General features: G+C 50.9%; 1 long non-coding RNA gene across 1 annotated transcript; it reads right to left on the reverse strand.

Moving 5' to 3' along the window:
- Nucleotides 1-1,475: 1,475 nt before the first annotated feature.
- LOC138094680 (uncharacterized) lies at nt 1,476-6,156 on the reverse strand. The gene is made up of 3 exons (XR_011146259.1): nt 5,935-6,156; nt 4,887-5,062; nt 1,476-1,971 (listed from the first exon to the last, which is right to left on the reverse strand). It is a non-coding gene; the product is annotated as an uncharacterized lncRNA (long non-coding RNA).
- Between the last annotated feature and the right edge of the window lie 10,808 nt (nt 6,157-16,964).

Below are 16,964 nucleotides of genomic sequence, written 5' to 3' on the forward strand. Positions count from 1 at the left end.
TCTATATTTTTCCTACATAAGTACCACACTGTCTTGATTATCATTTTGTAGTGTTTTGTAATCAAGAAGCAGGAATCCTACCTTTTTCCTTTTTTACAAGAATTTCTTACACTATTCTGGATTAGTACTCATTGGGTTGGGAAGATCCCCTAGAGAAGGGAATGGCTACACACTCCAGTATTCTGGCCTGGAGAATTCCATGGACTGTATAGTCCATGGGGTCGGAAAGAGTCGAACATGACTGAGCAACTTTCACTTTTTCACTTGGATTTAAAAATAAATGCTGGGATGTTTTGACTAGCAAGCATATTTATAGTTGTTCAGTTATCTTACTCTTTAAATATTTAATTGGTACTTGTGTCTATGTTTGGGCTTCCTAGGTGGTGCTAGTGGTAAAGAACTTGCTTGGCAATGAAGGAGACATAAGAGTTATGGGTTCAATCCATGGGTTGGGAAGATCCCCTGGAGGAGGACATGGCAATCCACTCCAGTATTCTTGCTTGGAGAATCCCATGAACAGAGGAGCCTGGTGGGCTACAGTCCATAGGGTCACAAAGAATCGGGTACGACTGAAGCAACTTAGCAACAGCAGCAGTCTTTGATTGTGCTCATCAGTTTTTACATGTAAAAAGATTATAGGTAAACAACCAGATAAACATAGATAGATGAATAGATTAAAGGAGAGAAAATGGGTTTGAATTGTGCCTATTCGGTTTATGCATACAGAAATATTAAAGACAGATGAAAGACAGTCAAGTAGACAGACAGATAGAAGAAGAGAATGGGTTTGCAATGTGCTTCTGGACTGTGACACAGATTTGCACACATGGAGGGGGATTTGCAGGGCCAAAAGGTACTTTGACCCAAAGTGCTTGCCTGGCTGAACCAGTAATAAGTAACAGAAGTTCGGGGCAGTCCTTGTGGCTTTGACTCCAGTTAGGTAAATTAACTGGAGTTCAGAAATCCCAGAGATTCCAAAAGGCAATGAACCTTGAAATCTGCCCCCCAAGGACCTTCACCCGCCCTACCCCTTCTGCCCCAGCATCACACTTCCCACAGCATTTCCCAGGTCGGTGGACTCCAGGGCTCTGAGCCCAAGAGGAACCCACCCGAAGGGGATTATGGTTGGAGCTCCTGCTTTGCCTGTAACTATTCTGCCCATTGTTCCTCACCACCTGCATTCAAACCTGGAAGGTGCTGGGCTGAGTGAGAGTGTGCAGGGCCTGGACCTTGGTTGGGCAGCGTCCAGTAGAATAAAGAGGAACTGGCCTTCGCTCTTTCCTGTTCTGGGCTGGAGGGCCCACACCTCCCTACATTCGGTGATTCACTAGGAAGACTGACAAGACTCCACGATGTGATTTATCCTAAGATTTATTTCAGCAGAGGATGCAGAACAGAAATAGGAAGGAAAGATACATCTTGGCAGAATCCCCAGTCGTCCGGCATGGGACCCCCTGCCATGCCTCCTCATCTGAGTTCACTAAGCACAGGCTTTTTCTCCAGCAGAGAACTGCAGTCACTAGTGGAAAAAACCCACACACGCCTGAGGGTCCAGGTGTTAACAGGAGGTGGGTCACATAGACCCATCAGGCTATCAATCAGCCACAGCAACTGAAATTCCAGGCTCCAGCAATGAAACCAGGCGCGCATCATCAGTCTTGGCATTTGTGCAAAGCCGTCCTAACAGGCCAGCAGGGCATGGTCCACTGCTCCAGGCGAACACAACACCATCCATCACTGACATCACAGGCCTCCTGAGAACCATGCTCCCAAGGGTGGGCCAAGGACTGGTCAGGGCTCCAGGTTTCCTTGGAGACCCGCGGGGAACAAGCAACCAAACTTGCTGTGTAGGTTCTTCCCAGCGTTTTAACATCGTTACACAGTCATCAGCCACAGGTACAGGTGCATCTAGAGGCTTGGGCCACTGGCTCCATCACTGCGTCCCCAGTCAAGAGGAAGTGGGAGAACATGCTGGAAAAGCAACCAGATGACCTCCTTTCAAATCGTGTCACTCCTCCAAGCCCAGGATCTCACGTATTTCATCCAAGGGAATATTTGTGAAGTTGCTCGATTAGGTGACCTGCCATGTAACAAGTTCCTATTCTCCCTAATCATTGCATTTCTTCAACATCTGTCTTTCTGCTTTGGCCCCTCATTTCTGAGAAGATCCAGAAATCCATAATCCCCACTTAAGACTGATTCAAGACATCAAGTCTTGGAGGTCATTTGTTGATCTGTTTTTAGAGGACTTAGCTCAGCTAAACTTACCCTCCCCCACCCCCAACCCAGCACTCTTTACTTCCACAAAAATCTTTGTTCCTTTTTAAGGAAGTTTGTAAATCCAGTGTGTCCCATGTATTAGCAATATATTACAACATTGAAAAGAGTTCATTTACTGGCAAGAGGACATTCATTTAGCAAATATTTGCAGAGCATTTCCAGTAATAGTCATCCTTTTTGTCTGGTGACTACTTATTGGATGCACACTCTGTGCAGGGTGCCGTGTCCGGGTGGGGATTCAGGAGATGCTGTGGATCACAGACCCAAGGGTCCTGCTCATGAAGATTTCCATCTGTCTGCTAAGTAGGGTGACCAGCTGTCCCAGTTTGCAAAGGACCGAGGAGTTCCTGGGATGCAGCGTTTTCAGTTATCATTGAGGCAATCCTAGACAAGCTAGACAGGTTGGTCACCCTACTGCTAAAACAGATAACTACACAATGAACCTCATGGTTAATTACTCCTTTGAATTGTTGCCAGTGCCGTGAGGCTTCCAACAGAGGGCCTACACTCCAAGAAACAGCCCCACCAAAGACACTGCGTCCAGTGTCCCAAGAGAACAGCCTCCGCCCCCCACCCAGCCCCGACACCAGGACAGACCCAGCCTTTCATGGCTACCACAGTCTGGGACTCCAAGGCTATTGCCATGGAAACCAAGGCCAGAGGCTCAATGTATCAAAGCTGGGGGATAATCTAGAGTAACCCCCAACCCCACCAAATCTCTCTGCTGAGGCCACCACCACCGTGAGAGCTTCCTTGAATCACCCCAGGTGAAGTAGGGCCCAAGAGACTGCTCTCCACACCCACCCCCCACCCCCAACCCCCCCGAGCAGGAAGCCCTTCCCATGAAGGGTGACTTCAGGCCCTCTGCTCTGCAGACTTGATGAGTCTCCTGCTGCTTCAATGGCAGAGAAACTAAGGACCAGCCTTTTGTATGAGGCTCTTCTCCCTGGGATGTGTTCCTTCCCAGGAGAACCGCCCCCCCACCCCGACCACTCTGCCAGGCCCCCTGGACTGGTCCTCTCAGGGGTGGGTGCCAAGCAAGTCTGACCCTTCTCCCATGCCCCAGCCCTGGGCATCTGATACTCTTCTGTAAACAGACTTGCATGCTTTATAATCAGAAAAAAAAATATTTATTTTAAATAAGCAATAAAAGCATGACTTCCCCGGTGGTCCAGTGGTTAAGGCTCTGCACTCCCAATGCAGCAGGCACGGGTTCAATCCCTGGGCAGGGAGCTGGCTCCCACAGGCCGTGACTGAAAGATCCCACAAGCCTCGACTAAGACCCATGCCTCCCAATAAATACAAAGTAAATATACTTTTTTAAAGAGATGCTTAATTTCCTAAAATAGACACAAGTTCCCAGTCTCCACCCCTACTGTAGCCACAGCCACAGAGGGGAAATAACGCTACTGTCTAACCAGTTCACTCATCTTGAATTATTTATCGATTTTAAGGTGAGCTAGGAAATAAAATTGAGATGACTTTGGGAAATAAAATCTGGACTTCCTTTTTTCCTTCATTCTTTGTCCTGTGGGGTTGCGTCCTGGCTTCCCCGGGCTCAAGCTGTGCTGAGCTGTGTGCCCTGCTCTGGACGCCTTCACAGCTGTGCTGACCCCAGTGCTCTGCTTACAACGGATTTACCTCTTAACCCTCAAGTTTAGGATGGAAAACACTGGCTGTTCTGATTTCAGGAGGCCGGCAGACTGCTTTTGCAAATAACCTGGACAGTCTCCTGAAGGTGCCTGTGAAGTAAATGCCGTTCAACGTGTTTGAAATGACCCAGATCCTCTGGGGAAGGGAAAGGCAACCCACTCTAGTATTCTTGCTGGGGACATCCCAAGGACTGAGGAGTTTGGCAGGCTACAGTCCATGCGGTCGCAAAGAGTTGGGCTCGACTGAGCCACTAACACACACACACACACACACACACACACACACACACACACACACACACAAGGGAGAGGCTGTGACGGGCTGTGGTCTATCAGGTGCCATGTACCGGAACAGTAAGGCAGGCCTGGCCCTGAGGAACACTGTGAAACTACCACAGGGCCCCTGGAGCATATCGATTTTATTCACTCAGTAATCACATGAGATGTAGTGCATGCCTGGCCTTTTGCCACCAGTTGGAGACGCGGAAAGAATGAAATATAGACTTTATATTAGTGAACGCTTTTGGCTGAAGAATAAAAGGAACCGGAGGGAATGCTCATAGCATCCAGGAAAGACTCAGGGCCTAGCTGGGCCTCTGAGCGTTTGGGACTAAGCCGATTCTCTCCAGGGCTTATCTCAGCCTCTGAGTTCACCTTTTCCTACCCCAGCCCAAGCCCCTCCTCGCAAGGACGCTGGGTACTCACCAGCAGAGTCTAACATCAGCGGCTCCCTCCCCAAATTCAGGAATCTCAGGGAAGGGCTCTGATTGGCCCAGCTGGGATCAGGTGCCCACATCCAACCAATCAGTGGTGGTCATGTGAGTGGCGTCTGTAACCACTCCCATTGACACCTTCTAGTGGAAAGCACACGCCCCAGGCGGAGGCCGGCTCCCACTCTCAGCAGAAAAAGAGCAATGCCCACCTCAGCGCTGCTCCAGGAACGTCCCAGCCTACCTGGGGAGAGAGTCAGAGGCCCTGTGAGGAGTTCCATGACAGCCGCGTGCACGAGGCCTCTGTTAGTGCGAAGTGTGAGTGCATCTGCTTCCCACGTGGCTACCTGGAAGGTTTCATCCAGAATCTGCCCAATGGAGTGGCGAAGAGGGATGAACAGCTGGCCTTCCAGGAGGGGCCTGTGTGAAATAAAATTCCTGATGTTTAAATTCCTATCTGTGGTGTTCTGTTACGCAGACCCAGCATGCCCCTGAAATGAGTGCAAAGACGGCTCCCAGCCATCGTGTCCATGGCCCCACGGCCTCATTCTTTGTGTCCTGCTCCCTGAGAATCTGAGGGCAGGCTTCACAGCAGTGCTGCCCAGAGGACGTGAGAAGCCATCATCCCCCAGGCCTTCTTGTCTCACAGGGAAGCAGTTTCTCAATAGGGAGGGAGGTTGTTGGGAAGAGCTCTTTCCGCTCAGGCTCTGCTCCTAGATGAGGGTGAGGCTGGGGGCAGTCACAGCGGCGATTCGGGTATCACCTCCAGTGAGCATCAGGGAGGGTTGTTTCCCTACACCCCCAGCCCAGCCTGGTCCCATCTCACCTGCCCCCTCCTCTCGGAGACGAGTGTGTCCAATGCCACCCCACATTCTGGGGACTCTGGAACCCCAAACCCACCCACGAGCTCTGGAGCTCAGTCCTGCTGCTGCTGCGTCCATCTGAGCACTCAGCTGGCGCAAACCCCTTCGGCTTGAGGTGGGGATACAACAAGGCACCCGGGCTCCAGCACCTCGGAGCATCCCTTCTCTGGGATGCAAGCTTGGGGCTCAGGCAGGAGGCTCTTTTATTTCTCCTCCCCCAGCCAGCCTCTGCCTCTGCCTGTCCTGAGATCCAGAGTGTAATCTTCCCAGTGATACCATTTCCAGGTCACCTGGGGAGACAGCCCTCTCAAGACAGGTGTACCTACTAGGGTTGAGGGATTTCCACAAGCAAGACAGGGAACAAGTTTCCCTAGCAAGTTCACTCTGATCTTGTTATGATTGTATAATTATGTATGTTATTAAAGTTACCTCTTTATTCCACCTTCATTCATGCCCAGCATGTACCATGTCTGAAAGTGCTGTGTGTTAGTCGCTCAGTCATGTCCAACTCTTGTGCCCACCAGGCTCTTCTGTCCATGGGGATTCTCCAGGCAAGTATACTTGAGTGGGTTGCCATTCCCTTCTCCAGGGAATCTTTCTGACCCAGGGATCAAACCCAGGTCTCCTGGATTGCAGGCAGATTCTTTCCCGTCTGAACCACCTGTGCCAAGCCCTGTACAAAGGGTAAATGATTGCATGCTGTTGATGGAGGCAAACCAAGTCATGGCATCTATAAAAACAACTGTGCTATTAAATAAAATACAGTATGAAGTACCTTATGTCATTAAGCTGATCCGGAAAGGCTGTTTGGTACCAAGCCAGGTCGGAGCACTGCCAGGAAGGGGCGCTATCAGTGGTGGCCTCTCTCTGGATGAGGTGTCTTCCTGCCGCACCAGACACCTCCAATGAAACATATCCATTCCTTAACATGACCAACGCTGCTTTGGTTTTCAGAGCAAGTGTCTCAGGGCCCCGGGGACGGTGTGATGCAACCCTCCGCTTGCTCTCTGTTTACAGTTTCTGACAAACAAAGCCGTAATTGCCTCTTGTAGTTTGGTCTGATTACTTTTCTGACACCCTTGGGAGAACTCAACCCCCTGTCCCCTGGGGGCGCTGGGAGTGGCCACGTGGGTTTTCTCAGAGGCAGCCTGGGTTTCAGGTGATGGGTATAGAGAAAGCCAGGGGTTCCTGGGTCTCTAATCTTTTAAAAACCTATAGTAAACCGTTCATTGGCAGCTACGCCCATCACTGTCTTTCCTTCTGGGAGCCACTGCGGATCTTCCCCTAAGGGCCAGGGGGAGGCCCCCTCCTCCCAATTCTCCATCCCTTTCCTCTGATGCTGGAAAGTCAGACCTCCCAACAAGGCTGCAGGGACTACCCCCCCCCCACCGCCCCACCCCCCCAGCCCTGCCTCCTCCGCCCTAGTAGTCATGGTTTCAAATGAGGAGGTGGTGGGGAGGGGGCAGGGTCTAACCTAACACCTGCAGAGCCCTCTTAGAGTGGCTTTACAGGAGTTTCTAGCCAGCATTGCACACCACCTTCTGTGCTCATCCATCTGCCTATACTTAAGAATCTTTTAAAGCATTTAGAACAATATTAACAGTAAGGAAATTAACATTTGTTTGTTACTATGTGCCAGGCACCCAGGTAGCACTAGTGGTAAAAAAAAATCCTCCTGCCAGTGCAGGAGACATGAGAGGGTTCAATCCCTGGGACAGAAAGATCCCCGGAAGGAGGGAATGGCAACCCACTCCAGTATTCTTGCCTGGAGAATCCCATGGACAGAATCCCATGGACAGAATCCCACTGAAGCAAAGTTGCAAGCACTGGTATCAGGTATTTTCATATACAGCTCACTCAGGCAGCGTCCTTGGCCTGTCTGTACCTCAGTTTCTGTGTCTGTACAAATGGACCTCACAGTAGTCATATTCGATCAGAGGACTGTTGTAATGACTGAAGTCACACACACAAGATGCTCAGGACAAAGGCATGGGACAGAAAGGACTCAATAAACATGAGGAGTTACATTTTTCACCTCCTTCTCCTCATCAAGGTGGCTGTTTTAGCCCACTTTATAGATAAGAAAGCAGAGGCTGGAGGAAATGAAGTAGCCCTCACATGCACTTCAGGTGGCGGGGGGTGGGGGGCGCGGTGTGTGGTTCTGCAGGAATTCAAACCAGGCCAGGCTCCTTCTCCGTGCACCCAATCCCTCCTGCCCAGCCACTCAAACCATTTCTCAAATCTAGAAAATGACTATTATCTCCCTGGTGTGTCGTCATCATCGACTTTCAAATTCTTCTATGCAGACCCGGGGCTTCCAAATGGCTTTGAAATATTTTACATCCAGACCTGGAACAGATGTGCATAGAAGTTTCCTGAAGCAATGCTTCCCTGGTGGCTCAGACGGTAAAGAATCCGCCTCCAATGCAGGAGACCCGAGTTCAATCCCAGTCGGGGAAGATCCCCTGGAGAAGCGAATGGGTACCCACACCAGTATTCTTGCCCGGAGATTCCCATGGACAGAGGAACCTGGAGGGCTCCAGCCCAATGGGTTGCGAAGAGTCATACATGACTCAGTGACTTCACACTTTCACTGTTTAATGCACCCTGGTATTTTTCTATTCGGTTCTATTTTGTTCCATTTTTAAGAGCTGGTTTCTACTTGATCTTCAGTGGTGGTTTGAAAACCAGCAACCAGGCAAGTGAGTTTACTCTGAGCAGGCCTGGCCGGGTGTGGTCTGAGTGCTCCCTCTGGGTTACCTGGGCCTCAGCTCCCTGAGTACCAGCTTCTCCCCAAAAGACCCCAGTCCTGAGACGCAGGGTCCTGGAGCTCCTGGTGCTCCTGGTGCTCCTGGTGGGCACCAGAGGCAGAGGGAATGTGAAACACAGGAAGCCTGTCTCCAGGCCCACAGGCTGGTCTGGGTCGTCCAGAGTCACTCAGCCATGTCCGAGAGCATGTTCCTTAGAGTTTCATCCATTCAGTCATGCTTAGTCACTATGTCCCATCCGACCCCATGGACTGTAGCCCATCAGGCTCCTCTGTCCATAAGATTTTTTCAGGCAAGATCGCTGGGATGGATTGTCATTTCTTTCTCTAGGGGGGGTCTTTCCAACCCAGGGATTAAACCCGCATCTCCTGTGTCTCCTGCATCAGCTGGTCAGGGGCAGGGGTGGGTTCTTTACCTGCTGAGCCATCAGGGAAGCCCCATTTAAAAGGAAGATGTTCCTCTGCTGTTTGTATCTTGGTGTCCAAGGGGCTGGTTCTGCAGAGTAGGGAGACACAAACCTTGGACTGGCGACCAGCTGGGTGCCCAGCGATATGGAGAGAGCACGGGGAAGAAGCTGCAAGAACAGCCTGGGCCAGGAGGACCTGCCTTCAGGTGCCATCCTGAGTTGCCAGTCCAGCTGTGGTTCTCCCCTCCCTCCCCTCCTCCTCCGGCCCAGGGCCACGTGACCCTTCCCAGCTTCCTTTGCTCCTCGGAGAGATAGCCCGCAGCCAGCCAGGGATGTCCTGGAGCTCCTGGTGGGCACCAGAGGCAGAGGGAACTGACTCTGTGACCCCATGAACTGCAGCCCGTCAGGCTCCTCTGTCCATAGGATTTTTTTGGCAAGAATACTGGAGTGGATTGTCATATATTTCCCCAGGGGGTCTCTTCCCAACCCAGAGTTCAAACCTGCATATCATGTGTCTCCTGCACTAGCTGGGGGGAGGGGGGGTGTTCTTTACCTGCTGAGCCATCAGGGAAGCCCCAACACACACTCGCCTGGCCCAGTGTGACTGCGCCATGTCCCCCATGCCCCCCCTTCCATAGCTGGAAGCAGCCGAGCACAGGGATCTCGGAGCCCACGTGGAAACGGAAGGGCCTTGGGTCCCCGAATGGTGCTCAGGCGGACACCACCCACTCATCAGCGTCATTCATTCTGATCTTCACACAAGTGAGAAATATACTCCCATACATCTCACTCACATCACAAGACTCACTCACACCACAAGGCCACTAGCAGACAGTGATCACTCCACTACACAGAAGTTCTCTGAATCTCTGGCTAATTTCAAGGCAGTGGAACTGAATGTTCTTAAAAGTAGCCAATTTCACTGAGCAAAAAATTTTCCATCAAAACAGAAGATAAATGTACGGGGTTGGATGGTGTCTCACCAGACTCGTGTCGACCTGGAGCCTCAGAATGGGAACTTATTTGGAGATAGGATCTTTGCTGATGCCATCAGCTTAAGTTGATGTCACCCTGGGAAAGGTCGGTGTCCTTATAGCAAGAGAAAAGTTCGGACACAGTGGACATACACAGAGAAGGCTTTGTAGAAACAAAAGCAGGATTGGAGTGATGCAGCTTAAATAAAAAAAAACTCCATGGCTTGCTGGCAGCACCCAGGATTAGAATAGGGACAGGAGCATCCTCCCAGAGACTTAGGAGGGAGTGTGTCTGTCAGGTCAGGACTCCTTACCATCTGGAGCTTCTCCAGAAAAAAAAAAAAAATCCTGCCATTTTAAGCCCCCAGCTCATGGTACTGTGTGACGGCGGCCACAGGAAACCAACACACTCTGTAATCAAAGCATCGTGTAATGTTTAAAAGCTGCACTATTTTTAGCCCAGTTCTGCATGCTCCAAGGAAGAGAACACCCTGATTCTGTGCTTCCAGCTGGAGGATGGGAGCCCAGACCCCAGGGAAGAGAGCCCTCCACCTCCCCACCTTCTGGAGAGAGCCCCTTGGGATGGGGTTCCCCGGGCAAGTCAGGGCAGACAAGGTCGTTGTTGTACATTGTTCAGGTGACTAAGTCGTGTCCACCGCTCTGTGACCCCATGGACTTCAGCACTCCAAGCTTCCCTGTCCTTCATTATCTTTAACTATGCTTCCCTGGTGGCTCAGCTGGTAAACAATCCACCTGCAACGTGGGCGACCTGGGCTCAGTCCCTAGGTTGGGAAGATTCCCCTGGAGAAGGGAACAGCTACGTGCTCCACTATTCTTGCCTAGAGAATCCCATGGACAGAGAAGCCTGGAAGACTACATACAGCCCATGGGGTCACAAAAGTCAGACACAGCTTGGCGATTAAACCACCACCACCACCATATAGTCCATGGGGATGCAAAAAGTTGGACACAACTGAGAGACTTTCACTTTCATCTCCCAAAGCTCACTCAAATTCATGTCCATTGCATCACTGATGTCATCCAACCGTCTCATCCTCTTTCGCCCCCTTTCTCCTCCTGCCTTCAATCTTTCTGAGCATCAGGGTCTTTTCCAATAAGTCAGTTCTTCGCATCAGGTGGCCAAGCTCTCGGCCAAGGGTAGATGTGAGCTCTTCCAGCCAAGGTTTCCAGTCAAGGCCTATTTGCCCTTGAAGATGGTCTGGCTCATCCTCCATGGGGATCTGGGCCACCAGGTAAGAAGGAGAAGGCAGCCTGGTGGATGAACACCCCGAAAGGCCAGACACACTCATCTGTTGTTCCCAGACAGTGGGAGCCCATTTATCACGTGTATCGAGGCTTGCTGACCAGAATCAGCTTGCTTTTGATTATCATCCAAGTCGTGTCTCACCTTCATTTCAAGCATTCAGAAATATAACCGATGACGCAGGACATGGCTTCCTGGATCACATTAAAAGGCAAAACATACTTTACGCACAATAGCTAATCAGCTACCTCGAGGATGCTGTGATGAACGTTCTTTACTGAACGGGCATCTCTCTAAAGGGGACTAATCACTCTGGGTGCTGGTTTGCTAGGGCTGCAGCGATAAAGTAACATAAACCAAGTGCCTGAAACAGCAGAAGTTTAGTGTCTCAGTTCTCGAGGCTACAAGGTCAAGATCAAGGTGCTAGCAGGGTTGACAGTCCAGAGAATCTGTTCCAGGTCTCTTCTTCCGGCTTCTGAAAGTTTGCTGGCAATCTTTGGCATTCCTAGACTTGTGGACTCATCACCCAACACTCTGCATGGCCCGGTTGCTCATGTCCAAACCTCCACTTTCTACAAGATCCCTGGCCAGATCACACTGAGGCCCACTCTATCCGGTATGAACCCAGATTCACTAATTACATCTGCAGTCACTCTACTGACGATGTGACACCCTGAGGTATGGGGGTTAGGACTTTAGCACATGAATGGGGTGGCAGGTTGAGGAAGGGAAACACAATTCAACCCCAAACATTCCCTTTGAATCATTTTTGTTAAAACCTCTACCTAAATATGGTAGGTTGGCTTTGAAAAGTGAAGGTGTTAGTCGCTTTGTTGTGTCCAACTCTTTGCAATCCCATAGACTAAAGCGCGCCAGGCTCCTCTGTCCATGGGATTCTCCAGGCAAGAATACTGGAGTGGGTTGCCATTCCCTTCTCCAGGGGATCTTCCTGACCCAGGGATCAAGCCTGCATTGTCCGCGACTCCTTCATTGCAGGCGGATTCTTTACCACCAAGTCACCGGGGAGGCTGTTTCTATGCACATATTATACTTTCATTTTTAAAAACAGTTTACCAAAAATGAAAACTATCCTTTTCATAGGTGGTGAGCACTAGCTGAGAGAGGTCGTGTCAAGCCTTTAGCCCAAGGCTCCACAATCTGAGCCCTCAGCAAATATGCGCTGTTACCGCTGTACCATCCCTTACCCAGCAACACACTTTGGGGTTCTGGCATCAGTTCGGGGGCCCTTAGGTACATGGGGCTTATCCTGAACCTCATCTCCCACCGCCAACACGGTGGTACTCTTCAACCACAGGGCATAAAGGGTGAACACAGCCCCACGCCAGTTCACATCGGTCTCGCCTCCCAATATGGGGTTTTGTCCCTAAAAAACTCACCAGAATATGTCTTCTGAGGGCTTTTTGGAATTCAGGATTGTGGATAAGGGATGGGACAACTGTGTGGTCATATCATGTGTTCTTCTCTGCAGCTGGGAATCAGACGGTTTGTGCTCCAGGCCTGTCCTTTTCAAGACGAAGCCAGGTTTCCCACTGGATGAGACTGGAGACTGGGGAAGGAAATAGGAAGCACTGCCCAGGGCTCAACTAAACAGATGCTGAGTTTCCTGCCAGACCTCAGGCCACCCCGCCCTGGTGACTTCAGCGGGTGGACCTGACATGGCAGCCACGGCAGGGTCCGAACCTGGCCTGGCCCCCAGCGGCTCCTCCAGGCACCATCCTCCCCTGTTCCCTTGTGTGTGTGTCCGGGGCCTGGGCAGCCCAGTGGGTGGGTGCACAGGGGGTCTCGGGGGTCAAGGGGATGCCCAGTGTGTGGTGACTTCAGTCAGTTCCATTGAGCTACTCAGTTGTGTCCGACTCTGAGACCCTGTGGACCGCAGCACGCCAGGCTTCCCTGTCCATCACCCACTCCTGGAGTTTACTCAAACTCATGTCCATTGAGTCGGTGATGCCATCCAACTATCTCATCCTCTGTCATCCCCTTCACCTCCTACCCTCAATCTTCCCAGCGACAGGGTCTTTTCAAATGAGTCAGCTCTCTGCATCTGGTGGCCAAAGTATTGGAGTTTCAGCTTCAACATCAGTCCTTCCAAAGAATATTCAGGACTGATCTCCTTTAGGATGGACTGATCGGATCTCCTGGCAGTCCAAGGGACTCTCAAGAGTCTTCTCCAACACCACAGTTCAAAAACATCAATTCTTCGGCAGTCAGCTTTCTTTATAGTCCAACTCTCACATCCATACATGACCGCTGGAAAAACCATAGCCTTGACTAGATGAACCTTAGTTGGCAAAGTAATGTCTCTGCTTTTTAATATGCTGTCTAGGTTGGTCATAACTTGTCTTCCAAGGAGTAAGCAGCTAGAAATACAGGACGCCCTGTTAAAAGGGAAGTTCAGATTCAACAGTGAATAATTCCTGTATTATGTCCCATATAATATCTGAGATATATTAAGTATAATGTCGTTTATCAAGAATTCAGATGTCCTGCATTTCATCCAGCTGCCCTCCAGTGGGGGTGTCTCCGAGACGAGGCATCAGTGAAGGACAACAACCTTCACCAACCTGCTTAGACAGGAGGGGAGAATGCCGGCTGGGGGAGGGTGCAGGACTGTCTCCTGACCTGCAGGGCTGGACGAGAGGCCGAGGCTGTCCCTGAGGAGGCCGTGTTGTCTCTCCCTGTCTCTGTTGCCTACATTCGCTGAGTACAGATTCACCTCCACTTCCTGTCTACCCCACACCTCTTCCACCTCTGGCATCACCTGCCATCCATGTCCAGGGCATCCTCGGAGGGACACGCTCTGGGGTCCCTCCCCCACATCTCACTCAACCACAGGCCCGCCAGCCCGAACCCGCATCTCACTTCCTCCACCAGTGACATGACCTAGAGTTCCTCCAAGTCGGTCCATTTGGAGTAGCTTCCTTCTTTTGAACACTCCGGGGGCAAGTGTTGGGAAGGAGATGGTGGGCAAGCCTAGAACTTGTTCAAACCCTAATCAAGGAAAGTTCTCGTATTTTCCTCCTAGTCCATGACTATCGCCTTGCCTCTAGGGTGCACATCCCACTCTGAAGCCCACTGCCTGAGAGCCGAGCTATGGGTCACCCGGGGCATTGCCTGGGCACTGACATCCCGCATCTCTGTTAGGCTTCAGTGGCTTCTCAGAGACCCATCCTGACTCAACAGTCTTCCAAGCTTGCGATGTCCTGGCTGACTATTTATAAGAGCAGATGTAACAAGTCTACTCCCCTTGCCCCGGGTCTAAAGCAGGGTTCTCGAGACTAGCGATCTTTGGAACTGGGTACCTCGTGGTGGGGGCTGTCCCTTACACCATGGGATGTTCAACAGTGTCCCTGGGCTTCACCCACCAGATTCCAATACTGCCTCCCCTTCCAGCATGACAACAGAAACGTCTCCAGATAGAACCCAAATCTCCCTAGTTGAGAACCACTGCTCTCAAAGCCTCCAACCTCCCCTCATTCCACAGATCTATGACAGAGTGAAGAACGCGTTCACCGTGGACCTGCCATGGCTTTGCTGGGAAACAGTGGCTGTAACATCAGGAGTAAAACTCTTTTTTTTTAAAGGGATGCTATTGGTTGAGGCTATCTTCCAAATTAAGATGTTCCCATCCTCAAAGTTCATTCCCCTAATTAATATGTTTGCTGCTAGGAATTAACCAATCCTTTGTTTCTCTCTCAGAAAACATGGTTTCAGCAAACCTCATTTCCTGCCAGGACCCCTGCTTCAGGTGCTTTGAAGCCAGAGTGAGTCTAAAGCAGTGATGGGAACCGAAGGAAGCAGACATTCCTGAGGGCCTGCTATCAGCTCAGTCCCTCCTCCCCAAAACCACGTGGTTGGCGTTATTCGTAAGGACACTGATGCTCCCTGGGCTGATGCAACATACTCAGGGCCACTTACCTCATCATTACCGTCCTGGGAACCCCACCTGGATTCCAGAGCGAACTCCCCCGCAATCTGCCCTCCTTCATTCTGCATTTAGAGATAATAAAATGCACATGCCCAGGAGGAAAGGAAACCATTGACTTCCTTTCACTTGTTACACCTGCTCTTGCAGATAGTCAGCCAGGACATCGGAAGCTTGGATGACTATTCAGTCAGGACGGATCTCTGAGACTCCACAGACGCCTAACTGAGATGTGGGATGTCGGTGCCCAGGCGTGAATAAGTAAAGAGTGAAAATAAATATTAATAGGTGACCCTTTCCTGCTGGGAGGGTTTCATGAGGTCAGGCTAGAGCACAGGGCAAGGGTCACTGGACCCCTGAGGGGAGCCAGAGACAGAGCAAAGGGGGGATGTACAGTGTGTGTGTGTGTCTCACGATGCTGCCAATGGGTTGGGCCTTTATTGGCTATCAGCCAGGTCCTGTCTTGAGGGAGCCAGGGCGATCCGGGAGCAGCGTCCCATAGACATTCCTGTGCAGCTCAGTTGCCTTTCCTGGCCCCACGCAGCCAGGTAGCAACACCTGAATGAAGTCAGTGGCCTTGTTAGGTAGGTGGAATAGGGAAAAGGAGTCCAAAATGGCGGAGGCTAAAAGACAGGGAAGGGAAAAGCCCGCGAAAATAGAACAAAAGAAGGTCCGAGGACCGGAGTGAGGACCTCGGGTAAAACAGACCACGCTCCTGGCTGGCCCAGTTTACACAGGACAGCCCCAGGGAGAAAAAAACATAAAAAGAGGAGCCAAAGCTGGCTCGCTCGCTCGCTCTCTCTCCCGCGCGCTGGGGCGCTCTTCTCTTCGTGTCTTTGGATCGACGTACCCTCACACCTCGAAGATGGATTTTCCTGCTATCTTCTAAATAAAATAGAGCTGTAACACTGAGCTGTAACGCTGATTTGTCTAAGAGCTATAACATGGTCCGTTTGAGACCTGAGAGCTATAACATGGTCTGTCCAAGACCCGAGAGCTGTGACACACTGAGAGGGCTTTCATGTCCGTCACTCCAGATCTTTGTTGTGACGAGACAAAAACCGAGGGGCATACACTCGCCTGACAGCATCAAGGTTGGAACCTAAGCACTTTCCAGTCCAGCAGTTCTCAAGCGCTGCTGTCCATCAGCTTCACCTGGGAGCTGGGACAGTTCCCTAGTCCCAGGCCACTCCCGCCATCAGGACCCCAAGATTTTCAAGCTCTCCAGTGATGCCTATGTGCAGCCAGCTCCCCCTCTCTGTGACGGAGCACAGCACCCCACATTCTAATGCGCATTCAGGTGATGGTGATCCTGGGATCTGCAGAAACTGAGTCAGGAGGTTGGGGTGGGCCTGAGATCCTGTATGTCGGGCCAGTTCCAGGGCGTGGAGCCAAGTGCGGTCCATCCTTCGGTGATTGTCACCTGGGAGCTGGTTGTTCGTGTTAGTTGCTCAGTTGTGTCCAACTCTTTGTGACCCCTTGGACTGTAGCCCGCAGGCTCCTCTGTCTATGGGATTCTCCAGGCAAGAATACTGGAGTGGGTTGACATTTCCTTCTCCAGGGTAATCTTCCCAGGGACCAAACCCAGGTCTCCTGCATTTCAGACAGATTCTTTACTGTCTGAACCACCAGGTGCTGGTTAGAACCTTGAGAATCTCAGCCCCACGCACTCTCCTATCCCCCACACCAAGACCTACAAGTCAGAATCTGCACTTTAACCAGGCCCAGGGGAGGCAAGTACATGTTCAAGTTTGAGACTCTTTGCTCCACCTAATGCCTTTGTTTGCTGCTGGGGCAGTGAGGCCAGCAGAGGACAAGGGCCCAGGACCCCACAGCAGAAAGTTCTAGGAACTCGTGCTAGGCTGAATCCAAATGTCTTCTTTCCATCATTTGATGATCTCGGTAAAGATGATTTATTTTTCTTCATTTACTATGATTTCAGGCAATGTATACAGTGTCCCTCTCCTATTGCATTTAATTCAGGCACAAAACCAGACAAAACCTAACCTAGGAAGAAAAGTAGGGATTAGTAAAGTACAAAAATAAGACAGAAACAAGGCGCTTTCACTGGTTCTCTGATGAAAAAGAGCTAATAACTGGACAA

The sequence above is a fragment of the Capricornis sumatraensis genome, chromosome 18 (genome assembly GCF_032405125.1).
Source record: "Capricornis sumatraensis isolate serow.1 chromosome 18, serow.2, whole genome shotgun sequence".
Taxonomy (NCBI): domain Eukaryota; kingdom Metazoa; phylum Chordata; class Mammalia; order Artiodactyla; family Bovidae; genus Capricornis; species Capricornis sumatraensis.